The sequence below is a fragment of the Strix uralensis genome, chromosome 8 (genome assembly GCF_047716275.1).
Source record: "Strix uralensis isolate ZFMK-TIS-50842 chromosome 8, bStrUra1, whole genome shotgun sequence".
NCBI classification, from domain to species: domain Eukaryota; kingdom Metazoa; phylum Chordata; class Aves; order Strigiformes; family Strigidae; genus Strix; species Strix uralensis.
In genome coordinates this window covers 18,262,707-18,276,132 of record NC_133979.1, presented here as the reverse complement: position 1 = coordinate 18,276,132, position 13,426 = coordinate 18,262,707, and the positions used below count along the sequence as shown (strand labels likewise).

Here is a 13,426-nt window from a genome sequence, read left to right as displayed (position 1 = left end):
CATCTGTTAACAAATATTGGCACTTTGTCACTGGCATCTGCCTCTTTTGTTAATCCGCTTCAGTAGTGAAAAGGCTGCCTCAGAAGAAGAGGTGTTCAGGCCTCATCCTACCAGCATAATCACAAATTTACTCACCAAGAATTTCCCAGTAACAGGCCAAAGTCTGTCAACATTACCTCTGCATGCATCTCTTCCCAGGGGTCAGTGATGCCCTGTAAAAAGCTGTGAAATTATAGAATTAATACCTATTCAAATGAGCTTTTTCATGTGTTTGAGGGTTTATTAAGGCTATTGTCATTCTGTCAGCAACAAGAGGAACATGATTGCAGAAAACAGAGTGACAGGTAATAAAAAGGGGAGAAACGACTGCTGTATATTCTTGGTACAGCTGAGTTTGCAATCTAAGTAAAAGACTGAATTAAATACCTCAGCCCAAAGGAAAAAACAAAGGAAAAAAACAGAGAGTACCAAATATGTTCTTTGGGACTCCTTTACTCTCGTATGTTGGGTTTTGCCTTTTTTTTTTTAAAGCTTAACTGTATGTATGTATCAAGGTATGGACAGCATGAGCCAGTATGGAAAGGCCTCTGTACTGAAGGCATGTGATTACAACAATTTCCATTTTAAGATTATTTCCAGCTTCCACCATAACAACAAACTGGAACACGTTCACCACTTATAACTACCACTGTAATTCCCTGCCAGAGCCTGGGCTCGCAGTCCTGAGTGAGCAGTTTGCCATGAGTCTTGCCATGGTTGGTAAGTCCAGAAGCTGCCAGTCCTTGCCAGCAGCCTCAGCAGTGCTCTCTGTGGCTGGGGAGGAGGGAGGTGGGCTGGCTCCCCATGCAAGCAGGTGGGAACATGACTACTAGGGTCTCCTTCCTTTTGGGAGCTACTGCCACACCTCCTGTTTTGTTGTCTGGAAGGCAATGGGATCTGCACTCCTAGCAAGTCTCTCATTTACCATTAGTCCATGAGAAAGGAAGGAAGGTGTAAGGGATGCAACATAAGGGTACGACTTAGGGGATGCTACTGCTTCCTGCCTTCTAGGTTACAAAGGCAACCAATTACAGGGATCACCAGAATTCAAGGCTGGTGTAAAGGTATCATGGTAGATACAGCAGGAGCAGGACACTTGTACTGACCTCCTTTCAAGTATCTCACCTAGGTGAGGAGACCAGGACTCTATTCTCTTTGCTTTGTTGATGAGATATAATTGCCTGGCTGACCACACCGCATCACTATGGGTAACTTACAATAGGACGGGAAGCTCTTGGGCCGAGTTATTTGCTAACAAGCAGCTTTCACTGAAGGTAGCTGAAAGAACTACCTGAATTTTCTTGAACAAGCACCAACAACATCAATCCTGAAGAATCTCTTTTGTGTTGGCTCTAGAAAAGAGAAACTACATTTACACCCTTCTAGAACGCCAAAGGTCTGGGAACAGGATGATGCTATTGGGAATAAAATGAAGTGTTTTCACTCTTTAGTCAGATGCAGCTATTGTTCAATAAATTTGTGCCCACAAAGTACTATTAAATATTACTATTTAGTTCACATCATCTTTGGTGCCAAGAGATTTTCTTTTATCTGGAAAGAGTTTCCTTTGGCCACCGCCCTCTTTCAGTTACACAACAACCATGCTAGCATCAGGACTGTGAGCTGACTGTATTTTAGTACAGTTAATTTTGGTAGCATTCACAGATGGGGCATAGCACTCCTCAGGAAGCACTGAAGATAAGATGGCATAAAACTTCAGTCTTCCTGTGCCATTAGAACAGCTCTGGCCCATACCTCATCAGGAAGCACTGATCATTGAGGAGGTTCAACTTCAGGCTTCAGAGTGAGGTAGGTGAACCATTTAAGATGAAATGAAGGCAGAGGGCTGTGTGCCTGTTCCTTTGGTGTACATGTAGAAACTACTCTCCTCTAGCACCATGAAACAGACATTCTTGTATGCTCTTACCAAGATTAAAATGTAAAACAAATAGTTTGTTTTCTACTGCTGGATGAAGACCATACAGGCATTGAGTTGACTATGCTCTTCAGTGGCACCGCAGTTTCGCTTGCCAGCCAGCAACAGTTCAACCAGTCAGGATATACAAAAAGGGACTGCAGATTTTGTTGAATGATCCCAGGAAGTTCTACTTAGCAGGGCTGTTACAGATGTTCCTTCCTTTTCCTTTATAGCAGCACATCTTGAGCAGAGGTATCACTTCACTAGATAGAAACATGCAATTAAGACAAGAAGAAGCAGGTATCTTACACTGCACGTAAATCAGAAGAGTTCCCCAAACATCTCCAAACCAGTTGTCAGCCCACATGCTTGCAAAGCTTCAAGACAAACAGGCACACATTAAGAGAGGTATCTAACAACAATTAAAAAAATAAAGACATACTGATTGATTTGTCTTGGAGGCCTGAATAAAGTCTAGCTTGTGACAATCTATTGCAGCAAAAAATAACACATATATGATGATACAAACATCACTCTCTAGCTTGGATGGTGGATTTATTTTGCTTAAATAGCCTTGAAGCAGCAAATGACATTTGTGATAATGTCAGAGGGGGAAAATGTTTAACTGCCTCCTGGATTTACCTGGCATGTGAAAGATGTAACTTTAAAGATAACGATATTCTATTTATACATCTCCCGTCATCCAAATTAATCCTTTTGTTTTGCTAAATACACAGGAGTATCCTTAACCATAAAGCTGTAGTCAGTACTGGAGACTAACAGCTTAAAATAGAAAATAAGAATTTCACCCACTTGGCAAACAGCATCTGAACTACAAGAGGCACAACATGATTAACCACAGCTCTGCTTCTGAGCTGGGTGTGTCCTTGGCATGTTTGTTGCAGGCTGAGTACACATATCCTCAGGATCCAGCTTTCACCTTGGCCATGCACCTAGCAATCCTAGGAAAGATGTCACTTACAGAGAGTTTATTTAAGTCAGCGCTGCTTAACCTGGTAAGAAAGTGAAGTCTTTTAAACCACCAGAGCATTTCCCAACACACATAATGGTTCCAGTACAAATCCTGGTCACATCTGCTGCTTCTTCACCAGGGAAATGCACTGGAATCACTGTTAAGAGTGACATATGTGGCTGTGGAGTCCAGGTTACACTACTTAATTTCAGACACATACAAAATAGATGTCTCATCACTCAAACACTTTCTCTAGAAGATGTGCACCTCCAGAAGGCATTTCAAGTCTTAGGTCAGTTAAACTGCCCTTTTTAACAACCTCTCCCTCCCCTGCAACTAAGGGGTGACATAGTCTCCTCAGATAGCTCCTTAATGCTTGGTGGCAGGAGTCACTTTTCATTTGATGTACCTAGTTCAGAGAAGCAAAATGTCGTTTCTTGGCTAGTGATGAATCAGCAAATACCTGCTTATCTAACCTTAAATGCTAAATCACACCTCTTTAAGGGTTCCTATCTGGTCAGTCAGTCCATGTAGGCTGTCTCCTGGCCATCTGCATCCCTGGCCCTGAGGAGACTGCAAGGAGCTGTTAGCCTGTTCAAGATGGGTGGAAGCCCTAGCAAAGCCTTGCAAACTGACTACTGTTGAGGAACCAACACCAGCACAAGAGGAGGTTTTCTTTCTAGGACCATGATGGGACTCCACAGGTGTCTGGCCACACAGGTCTACTGAGACTCTGCAGCAACGGAGACTCTTGTTGAATAAAGTAATAATGCTGACAGGACTGCTTGAAAAGCAGTAGTAACAGGAAAAAAACAGAAGAGAAGGGCTAACAGACAAGTGAACTTATTCATGTTTTATTCTTTTACAATAAAATAAGAATTTAAAATACTAATTTATGTACATTTAAAAAGCTACGGATAGAACGATAGAAGCTGCAGGGTATAATTTCTACAAACCTGGAATAATATATCTATCTAAAACCAATTCATATTTATTAGTGGAATAAATCCTTAAAATTCTTTCATAAAGTCACATCAAGCCAAACAATGTTTCAGGTTCCAGCCCAACAAATAGAACTGGAAACTTATGTCAGAGAACACTTAGAAGTGTTATTAAAGTGATCTGCATGTATCTTCTTCACTTCTGTGGAAAAAGCCTGCTTTTAAACACTTTATCAAATGCTGCCCTCTAGTGAATGATGGCTGTCAGATGAACACACGGAGACTAGAACAGTTGTATGGTCTAAATGAAAAACTTAACTAAAATAGCTGAAGTACATACCAATCGATACAGAGGAGTCAAATGAGGTGTCTGGATCATTAGTAGCAATTCTTACACTGTTATATTATTGCTGGTGACGTTTTTTCCCCCCCTACTATTTTATAAGCATCTGAATTCAGTGCATTTAGCCATTACAATGGATTCTCTATCCTCCACATCTCCAGCATCTTTCCATATTGTAAACTTCCATCAGACATATTTCATATGCTCAAGTTTTAATATGTTTCACCATTCTTGGGACTCTCCATCATCATACAGGTAGCCTGTTTGGAATTAAATTCTGAATGTTAAATTAGCCTGGAAGATAACAGAGTTCAATGGCATTGTACAGATATCTGAAGGTGTGTAAGGGAAGAACAGAGAAGTGAAACATGTCTACCACTGTGCTTGATTCATACTATACTTTCTCCTTTTCCCAAGAAAGGGGTATCTCCCATGCTTCACTTGTTTACACAAAATTTAAGCTTCTGCTTCTTACCCATCAACGAAAAGAACTGCTCTGACAGACTCAGAAAAAAGCATGGAAATTCTCATAAAGCACAGGTATAATTAAAAAAGCCAACACAAACTAAGCCTCTCTGGCTCTCACAATAGCATGCATTTAATAGATTCCAACCTGTTAACATTTATGCTAGCTCAATATTTTAATAGTATTGGTTTTATTTCTCCATCAAGTAGCAATTTCACCCATTAAGGTAGAATTAGTTGCCTTATAGTTTATGAGTAGCATTTAAGTAGAGTGGTTTGTTTTTCATGGGATAATTTTCTTGTAAGTGCACACTGGTAATATGCTCTAACGCTCAGCTTTCCTCCTTTTGCATATTGCATATGCTAAACAAGTTATTTCAGCAATAAAAGAATAACCCGCCACTTATCACTGCAGTCCAAAAGACTGCGTGTAAATGGGGTCATAAGGAAACATTTCTTTAAGGCTGTGTCCCCCGGTATTTTCTTGAAAAATAGAACACTTGTGTTTGATTAAAGGTATATGAAATAAAACACATAATATGAAAAATTACTTTTACAGTCACTGCTACCAAATAGATATTCTGCCCACTACAGAAGGTAGGCAAGTCATATGAATTAGTTTGAAGCCTCATCCTTCAATCCATCTTAGTAACATACTCATTCATAAGATGGGAAGTATCAGCATTCTATGCATGGGAAGTAACCAGATCTTGACAGCTGCTGGAATTTTTTCTTTCACGCTACCAACACACCTGAAGATTTTCACTGCAAATGAAAACAATGCCAAAGAATGGCAAGACTTCAGAAGAGCTGGCAAATCTAAGGGCATCCAGTTCTGGGTGGCTACCCTCATACAGCTTTGAGAGGTCCCGCTTTTGGAAGATGCTTGGCAATTACCTCTTAAAAAACAGTCTCCTTCGAAGATTCTCAAACAAAACACGACACAACAGAGATGCATGGTGCCAGGGTACACTTTTGAACTGAAGGTCTGACTCCTTTGCTTTTATCCTTATACCTACATCTGAAAAAGCCAGAAATAGTGGGAAAAAAAAAACAAAACCCAAACAACAAGAACTGGGAGAAAAGGGAGAAAATATTATATTCAAGAAAATGAAAAATTTAAGTTTTGGTTCAGATTATTTCATGCAGAATATAAATCACTACCACGTAAAATTATCTTCTAGGTGCATCAAAATCAGGGCTTTGTATCATGACAGTGCTGTACACAAATGCTGCACTGACAGCGACTGTTCATTCATAACTTGCATGGGCCACTCAGTCCTTAGACCCTCTGATGTGATTCCATTGAGAGGATTTTTCACAGGAGTATGCAGCTGCATGACTGAATTAAAGCCAGCAGGAGATAAAAGAGAGAAGATAGACCAAAATACTATCCAAATACTGAGAATTTCAATAATCTATTTTATGTTTCTATAAGACTGCAAAGCAAGCGCAGGAATCATTTTCAGTTTTGACACCAGATTGCATTTGCCTTCCTTTCATCCCGACTTCTAGGCAACAAGACAGTTTTCAGTAACACTCCTTCCCCAAAATGACAGTTTGCTTACTCTCCAGTGAATGTGTACATGACCAGGATTCAAGGGACGAAGATGGCTGAACCATTAGCTTTGCTTGGTAAAGACCTAGTACTGGCAGGGAGAGTGAGGAAAATGCTGATCCATTGCTCCCCAAACACCCACTAAAAGGAATCCATAGACTGCACTGTAGACTTAAACAGACTTAATTATGGCATATGATGATTAACAAACTCCATAATTTGTGTAATGTGGAAAGTACTCGCAACCTGCACAATGAAGCAAATCTGAATAAATAGGACTTTGCTCTTGCAGAAAGACTCCCAATGTTATGGGATGGGATGCAACCAGCCCTGGCTGCATCCTACCCACCTTAGCGGCTGGGTACAACTAGAGCAACAGAATATGCAAGGTAACTAATCCCTAGTGCCAATTCTTGTGCTTTTATTCCAAATTACATTAGCTTTAGATAAATTCTAGCCTGTGGTTCTCTGTCAACACGTAGAGGTTTTACGAAGACTGAATCAGTGCCCAAAGAAGAGCTGTGCTGGAAATGATTCTGCCCAGTTTGTGAAGTAGATCATTAAAATCTGTCTCCAGCGAACTACAGCCCCCTACCACTACTCTCTCCATTACCCAAGCTGTGCGACTTACACATAACTTCTGCCATTCTCCCTCCCATCAGGTGTGGATCTGCAACTGCCCATGAAACTGTTTGTCATTATTTTGACAGTGGGGCCCTGGGCAGAACCATGCACCCAACTCTGATACCCAACTCCCTCCTAGAGCATGGAGAGCTGCAGAAAGAGCTGGAGAGCAACGGTTCCTCATTCCTCTGCTCGTCTGCACACTTCCTGTTTCCTGACTAGCACAAAAAATTAACACCCCTGTTTGTGCTGGGCTTCTGTGCTAGTTAGACACCTGCTGATTCCATAATCTCCCTGTCCACAGAAACTTCACTGGAGTTAGAGAGATTTTTACTTCCTGAATAACACCAACTGGAAGTTATACCACTGCTCACAGAAACACTAATTAGAATTCACAGGGGAAGTTCCTTTCCCACAACCAAGAATGCAGGTGCTTTGCATGTTTTGAAGGAGCACATCACAACAGCACTGAATGCAGTTTAACTAACCTGGGTTAAATTCACACCAGCAGCCATAAAGTAGATTCACTTTTCTAAACATTTCCTTAAGAAAAGTGTCAAATGGAACATTTCTTCACCTGCATAAAAACAACTTCCATCTTGGCAGCTCTGCAGCACAACCCAGATGAGGCTGAGAGAACTGTCTTCCTCCAAGACCTACTGTGCATCTGAACTGCACATCCCAGTCCTTTCAGGGTTCATATCTGCTCAAGACTCCTTAAGAAATCTGTTTATCCCTATAAACACTGGAGATAAAACTTTCTAATCCATGCAAAGCTGAGAAAAGAGAGGCCAAATCAGGGGTTAAATTCTATCTCCCAAATATTTCGGTCAGAGATCCAAAGTACATCAGAAATTATTTTTTGTATACCATTTCCAAAGTTTGTTCATAAAAAACCCATTGTGCCATTAGCTAGTCAAAAGACTTCATAATCCCTCCTCATATATGGTGAATTTTCAGTAATGGCACATGTAGGCAGGCACCTTATACAATCCATTGTTGACCTTACGCTTCCACATCTGCTCAGCTGCTGTCTGTTGTTTACTGTTTACGATGGAAATCCATGATAGACCTCACAACTGGCAGCATTCTGGCAGACATCCTACATACTTGGCATAGTTTAGAGGAGAGCTCCTCCCATCAGTCAGGGTCATGTGCTTTTCTTCATCTTAATTTACACAAGTAGATGGATCAGCTCTATTCAGACTTGGCTTTAGGTTGCACAGATGAAATGTATTTGTACGTATGTACACGTGTGTGTTTATAACACACAGCTACTTAAGTCCTAAAAATCCTGCATGAAGTCTTTTTCTCCTGCAAAAGGATATCTAAATAATATTCATGCAAATATTTATTTAAGCAAATACTGAGATAGTAAAATCATCACTGCAAAACAGCTACCAAGAAGAGTATCCAATCCTATTTCCCCTTGACAGAATGACAAAACTTCCCTTGATTTCAGCAGAAGAAACTCTGATATCTAAAGAAGCACTGCCTGTCAAATATGTTGTCCTGTTAATATTTTGCAATTAAGAAAAAATAAAATGATGTGAAAGAGCAATTAAATCTTATCACAGACTTTTCTTGGCTTTGCTTATTAGTCCCCATTGTTTTCTGAGACCTGTCATGAAAGTTTTTAAAGCCAACAGCTGTATGTTGACTGTTGTCCCACTCCTACCAAAGACAAACACAGATTTGTTTGAAAATTTACTTAAAAAAATGCTCCCAGGTTAAGACCTTGCATGCCACGTTTCAGCCCAGAGCGAATTTTTATGGCCAAGTTATAAACCCTTGAAAATAGGAAACTAATACTGCAAGGATTTAAAATAATAGAAAATGTTTCACATAATATAAATCTATAAGCAGAGTATTATATTTAAGTCTTAATATCTACATAGTTGGATTATCTTATATCTTGACAATCATACTAAGTAATCTTGCCTCCTCTCCCCTTCCTTTGATTCAGTGTTTCATTCTTATGCATTAACAATGCTCTGGGCCATAAAATACTGTATTAATATTAGTTTGTCACAGTAGACTAAATTTAGAACAACTCATTAATATGGGAGAGTAAAAGGCATTCTGCCAGGAGTGTGAGTGACTCTATAAGCTCTTAAGGCTATAAGTTATGCAGATATGCCACTTGAACTAGAGAGCCAGCAATTCTTTTTGTTACTAATAAGAGATTCTATTAGTTGAAGCTGATTCTGTTTCTAATTAAGAAATGTGGAAAAAGGCAATTTTACCATTGGATGTATCTCTGATGTGTAGCTGGAATAAGCCATACACCATCTTTCTCTGCTTTCTGGTCGGATAGGATTAGCGGCACATGCACAGAATGAATTTTCCCCTGCAGTATACAGGAAAAAACAACTCCACTATAGTATTTTCTTTGGTACAATCATAATCTGGGTATGCAGAAGAAAGTCCAGCAATCACAGCTATTTCAAAACAAATCTCGTAATGTTTAGAACTGCCCCAGTGAAGAAAGTTTTCATTTTTCGCAAATACAGTCTTTCATTTGTATAGTTTCATGCCAGTAATGCTTCTCAAAGGTTGTAAAATATTAATTTTTTTAAATTTAGTCCCTTGCTAAGCTACAAATATTCATGTTTAACACCAAGTAGCAGTTCAGGGGCTGACAACAGTATGTACCTTTTGAATGATGCATAGAAAGCAGCGGTTAGCACAAAGACAAAGCCACCAGATTGGTCTCAGGGAAACCCAGTGTCTGAATTTTTCATGACTCCTCTAGCACTTAAAGAATAAGAAACTGGCTACTACTGTTGGGAGATCAGCATTGTGAAGGTCAGAGCCCAAAAACATGCAAGTGAATCAGGTTTTGCCTGGGGAAAGTGAAAAGGGATTTAAACGGCTTAAGAGAATTATAAAGATTTTTTTAATGTATTTTACAAACACTGTAGTAGCTAAACAATGGCTATAAAAATGAGGAGAGAATCATATCCACCTACAATTCATTGCTTGTAAGTCTCAAAAGACAGAGAAAAGACCTTTTCTTTATGTCTGAAGGCTTAAAACTTCCAGAGATCATTCTTTTTCTTACAGACTTCCCATTACCCTTCTTTTGTCTTTTAAAAACTGCAACTACTTCAGAAAAAAAATTGATAAATGGAAGTGTAAAAGAAATTCAGTAATTTCTCTATGCTTACAAAAATGCAACTGCAGTAAAGTGATGTCTTAATTACTGCACAGCCCAGTGACTTATGTGTTTATTCTCCATAGCTGACAAACTTTACTTGATCTCATCATTATTTCTAGAAAGTATAAACTGATTCTAAGGGGAAAAAAAAGAAAAATAACAGAAACTGCTTAGAAAAACATTACACTGTTTAAGCAACTGATGGCTTCACCTGTCATCATCCAGTTAAGCTCTTAATGAGTTATTTTCTATTCTTGGTCACATCTGATTTTTTTTTTTTTTAATATAAGTCCCTTTGAACAGCTGGGAGTTATAGCATCCTTTGATCACGGTATTCTGAATTTTCAGTCAAAATGAGGACATTTTTGTCCTTACTTGGGCTATTTTTACAAGTGTATTTCTTCAAGTATGTTTTTGGGCATTACTTTGCACGCATACAAGGAAGCTGACAATTAATGTATACACTTTTACATAAATGTTTATAAATTTAGTAAAGGGAGAAAGCTTTGCCACAAGAAACCTCAGCTCTTTTGAAGGCAGTTTTCTAATGATGACCCTTGGCATGCTAGCCCACATGGGATTCCTCTGAGAAGAGTCTGATGAAAATTAGTCTATTCTCATTTCAAACAGAATTTTGCTGAAGTCCTGATCAGAGCATCAGCATGGAGTCCAGGGAGACAACACACGCTACTTGATTCACTCCGCAGCCTCCCTCTCCTGGTAATTGTTGCAGGAACACATAGTGACAAGACTATAGGATGTGAGGGGTCTGGATGTACTCAGGCTGTTACTCTCTGTTTAAAGATTTAAACCATCAGGGTATGATAAGGCTTTTTGATGTTCATTGAACATGGAGCTTGGGTACAGAAGAAGGGGAAAGGGCTTCACCGGAAGGCAATCATCTTTCAGAGCCACAGTAAGACTGAGAGAGGTGGGAAAATCTCAGTCTCAGCATAGACATGGAACAAAGGGAGATGAAAGGGCTAGGGTGAAGAAGGGGCCAGATCTGGCTGTGAGGCAGAACTTGCACTAAAAGATAGTTCGATGCCTTAAAAAGCAGAAAAAACATTTAGTGTTCTTGCTCCATTAACATATACTTTTGGCTAAAATTTAACTATTCTGCACATTTTTTACAGTTTATGTTGACACTAGGTTTAAACAATGCCTCTGGCTTATTTTGAAATTATTTAATGAATGTACTTTGTCAGATGAACATCATTTCCTAATTATACAGAAAAGTATTAAATGATGAGCTATTTTAAAGAGTGGATACAATCTTTTCTTTCCTAAGGGACAAACCGAAAACAGGCTGGTGCCATACGTTGCTGTATAACGTGTACGATGTTGGGGGGTGGCGAACACAGAAATTTTCCTTGTCTTGACAAAGTGACATCTATAGCTAGGTGTTTTAAGACAAACATGAAGATATATTACCATCACCAGGTAAGGCTGATACACCACCGTTTCATCACCCAGAAGGGAATGATTATTTCCAAGGATAATTAAGGGCCTAATCCTGCACCATGAATGATGATGAGCACTTTCAACTCTTACCAGCTTTAAAGGGAGATGAGAGGAATCAGTGGGTCACAGGATCAGGCTCTAAAATGAAAGAGAGGTTTGAAGGAGTCATCTGCACAATTTCATACACTAGGAGAAAGAGAAACACAGTTTGATCCAAGCATCACTTCCATGCTCTGGGAGTTTCACAGCACCTCCACTGTACAGCACTGTAATTTTGTAGGTCCAACAGGCATTTGCCAGCATTAGCTGCTCTGAAATAAGAGAGAAGGTAAAGGATTCTCACAGAAAGCTGAGTGTTAAGCTGATCAAAGTTAGAGATACAGGGATTTATATGCACCTTTCTAGCTAAGAAACACTATCTGCTTTTTTATACTAATCTCAGTGGGCCAAATTTATCCTGATGTAACTCAAAGCATATCAGAAGAATTACTGCAGAGATAAAGTAGACCCAGTCTCCCTGTGATGTTATTTATAATCTGTATGTTTTGCTCTATAATAGCATATATAGTTAGAGGGTTGCCTGACTGCAGTCACTTACAAGGGTGCAAAAGTCTACTGACTTCAGCAAAGTTAATTCCGAGTTTGATGAAGGAGATTCACATCAAAGCAGTAACAAGGGCTATTTCTAAAAATCATTCCTCTATATTCACTGATGTTCTTAACTTGGCATTAAGAGCTGTATTAATACTCACATTAGGCTGTGCCTTCTCCTTCGAATCTGAACTCTGACACCCTTTTTTAAACAGCTAAATGCCTTATATGCATCTGTTGTGAAATAACTTGGTCCTACAGTGTGTACTGTGAACAGTCTGCTTCTGTGAAAGTGCTTAGCACGTATGTTTGGAATCCAAGGTTGGCTTTCAAATCCAAGGTTGGCATTTGCAGAAGCTTTTAAGAGACTTAAGCATGTAAGTCCTACTGAAAGTCAATGAGACTTGCCTTCCTAAATCAGTTAGGTTTTCTGAACGTTAGATCCTATTGCGTTTCAGCAAGAGTTGGTTGGCTCCCAGCTAAGGCTTTGAAAAAGCTAGCCAACAAAATAACACTGCCACAGAATCAACACAAACAACAGACAAGTTTTGTTAATGAAGTCTTTTAAGTGATCAGCCTACTTAAAAATGGTAAGATCTCTAAAAAGTGATTCCTCTCTGGATTTTGCATGAGGAAAGGGACACTCTAGTTAATGCACAGATGCCCCATGTGACAGCCCAGACAAAGCCCGCTTTATTGGCCACTGTATCAGCCAACTTCCACTGAGAAAGGGACTTTCTCTGCTGCCATTATCCAGAGAGGCATACGTCCAAACTTGTCCATCATCTTCTATGATGATTTGGTATGAAAATTTTGCTTCATTCTGAGAAAAGAAAGTAGATATGTTCACCTTCTGTCATTATTTTGAACAGCATGGATTGAACAGTAAACCTAAGTACCTTGCAGGAAGCTACAGATAAGACCAGAAGATGCTGCTATGTCATCCAAGTCTCTGTAGGCATATCTGATGTGGTGTTTACATAATAGCAGTTGCAGGAAACAGAAGTTGAAGAACAGTATTTTATTTTTTTTTAATGGAAAACATATTCCCTTTCTTTCATTTCCTTTAGTTGCTGCCACACAACATATTCATCTGCAGCCATCAAAGAAATTATGCATGGAGCGGTAGCTCACCCAACCCCCTGTGGCTTCATCCGACACTTTAGAAGCTGGAATCCGAAACAGTCCCAGACCATAGATGTCCTAGTTTTGCCATACTGCGCTCCTTCCTCAGACAAGTTAAAAATGCAACTTTGTATGAACTGACAACCAACAGCACTGAAAAAGGGCCAAAGTTTGCATGATTTATTGCAGTCACCACAGCTACAAAATTTATAGGAACCAAAAAAC

The 13,426-nt window shown here is 39.5% G+C and overlaps 1 long non-coding RNA gene across 1 annotated transcript; it reads right to left on the bottom strand.

Moving 5' to 3' along the window:
• Positions 1 to 3,788: 3,788 nt before the first annotated feature.
• On the bottom strand, positions 3,789 to 11,763 carry LOC141946528 (uncharacterized). The gene is made up of 3 exons (XR_012629863.1): positions 11,576 to 11,763; positions 9,108 to 9,211; positions 3,789 to 4,474 (listed from the first exon to the last, which is right to left on the bottom strand). It is a non-coding gene; the product is annotated as an uncharacterized LOC141946528 (long non-coding RNA).
• Positions 11,764 to 13,426: the final 1,663 nt, after the last annotated feature.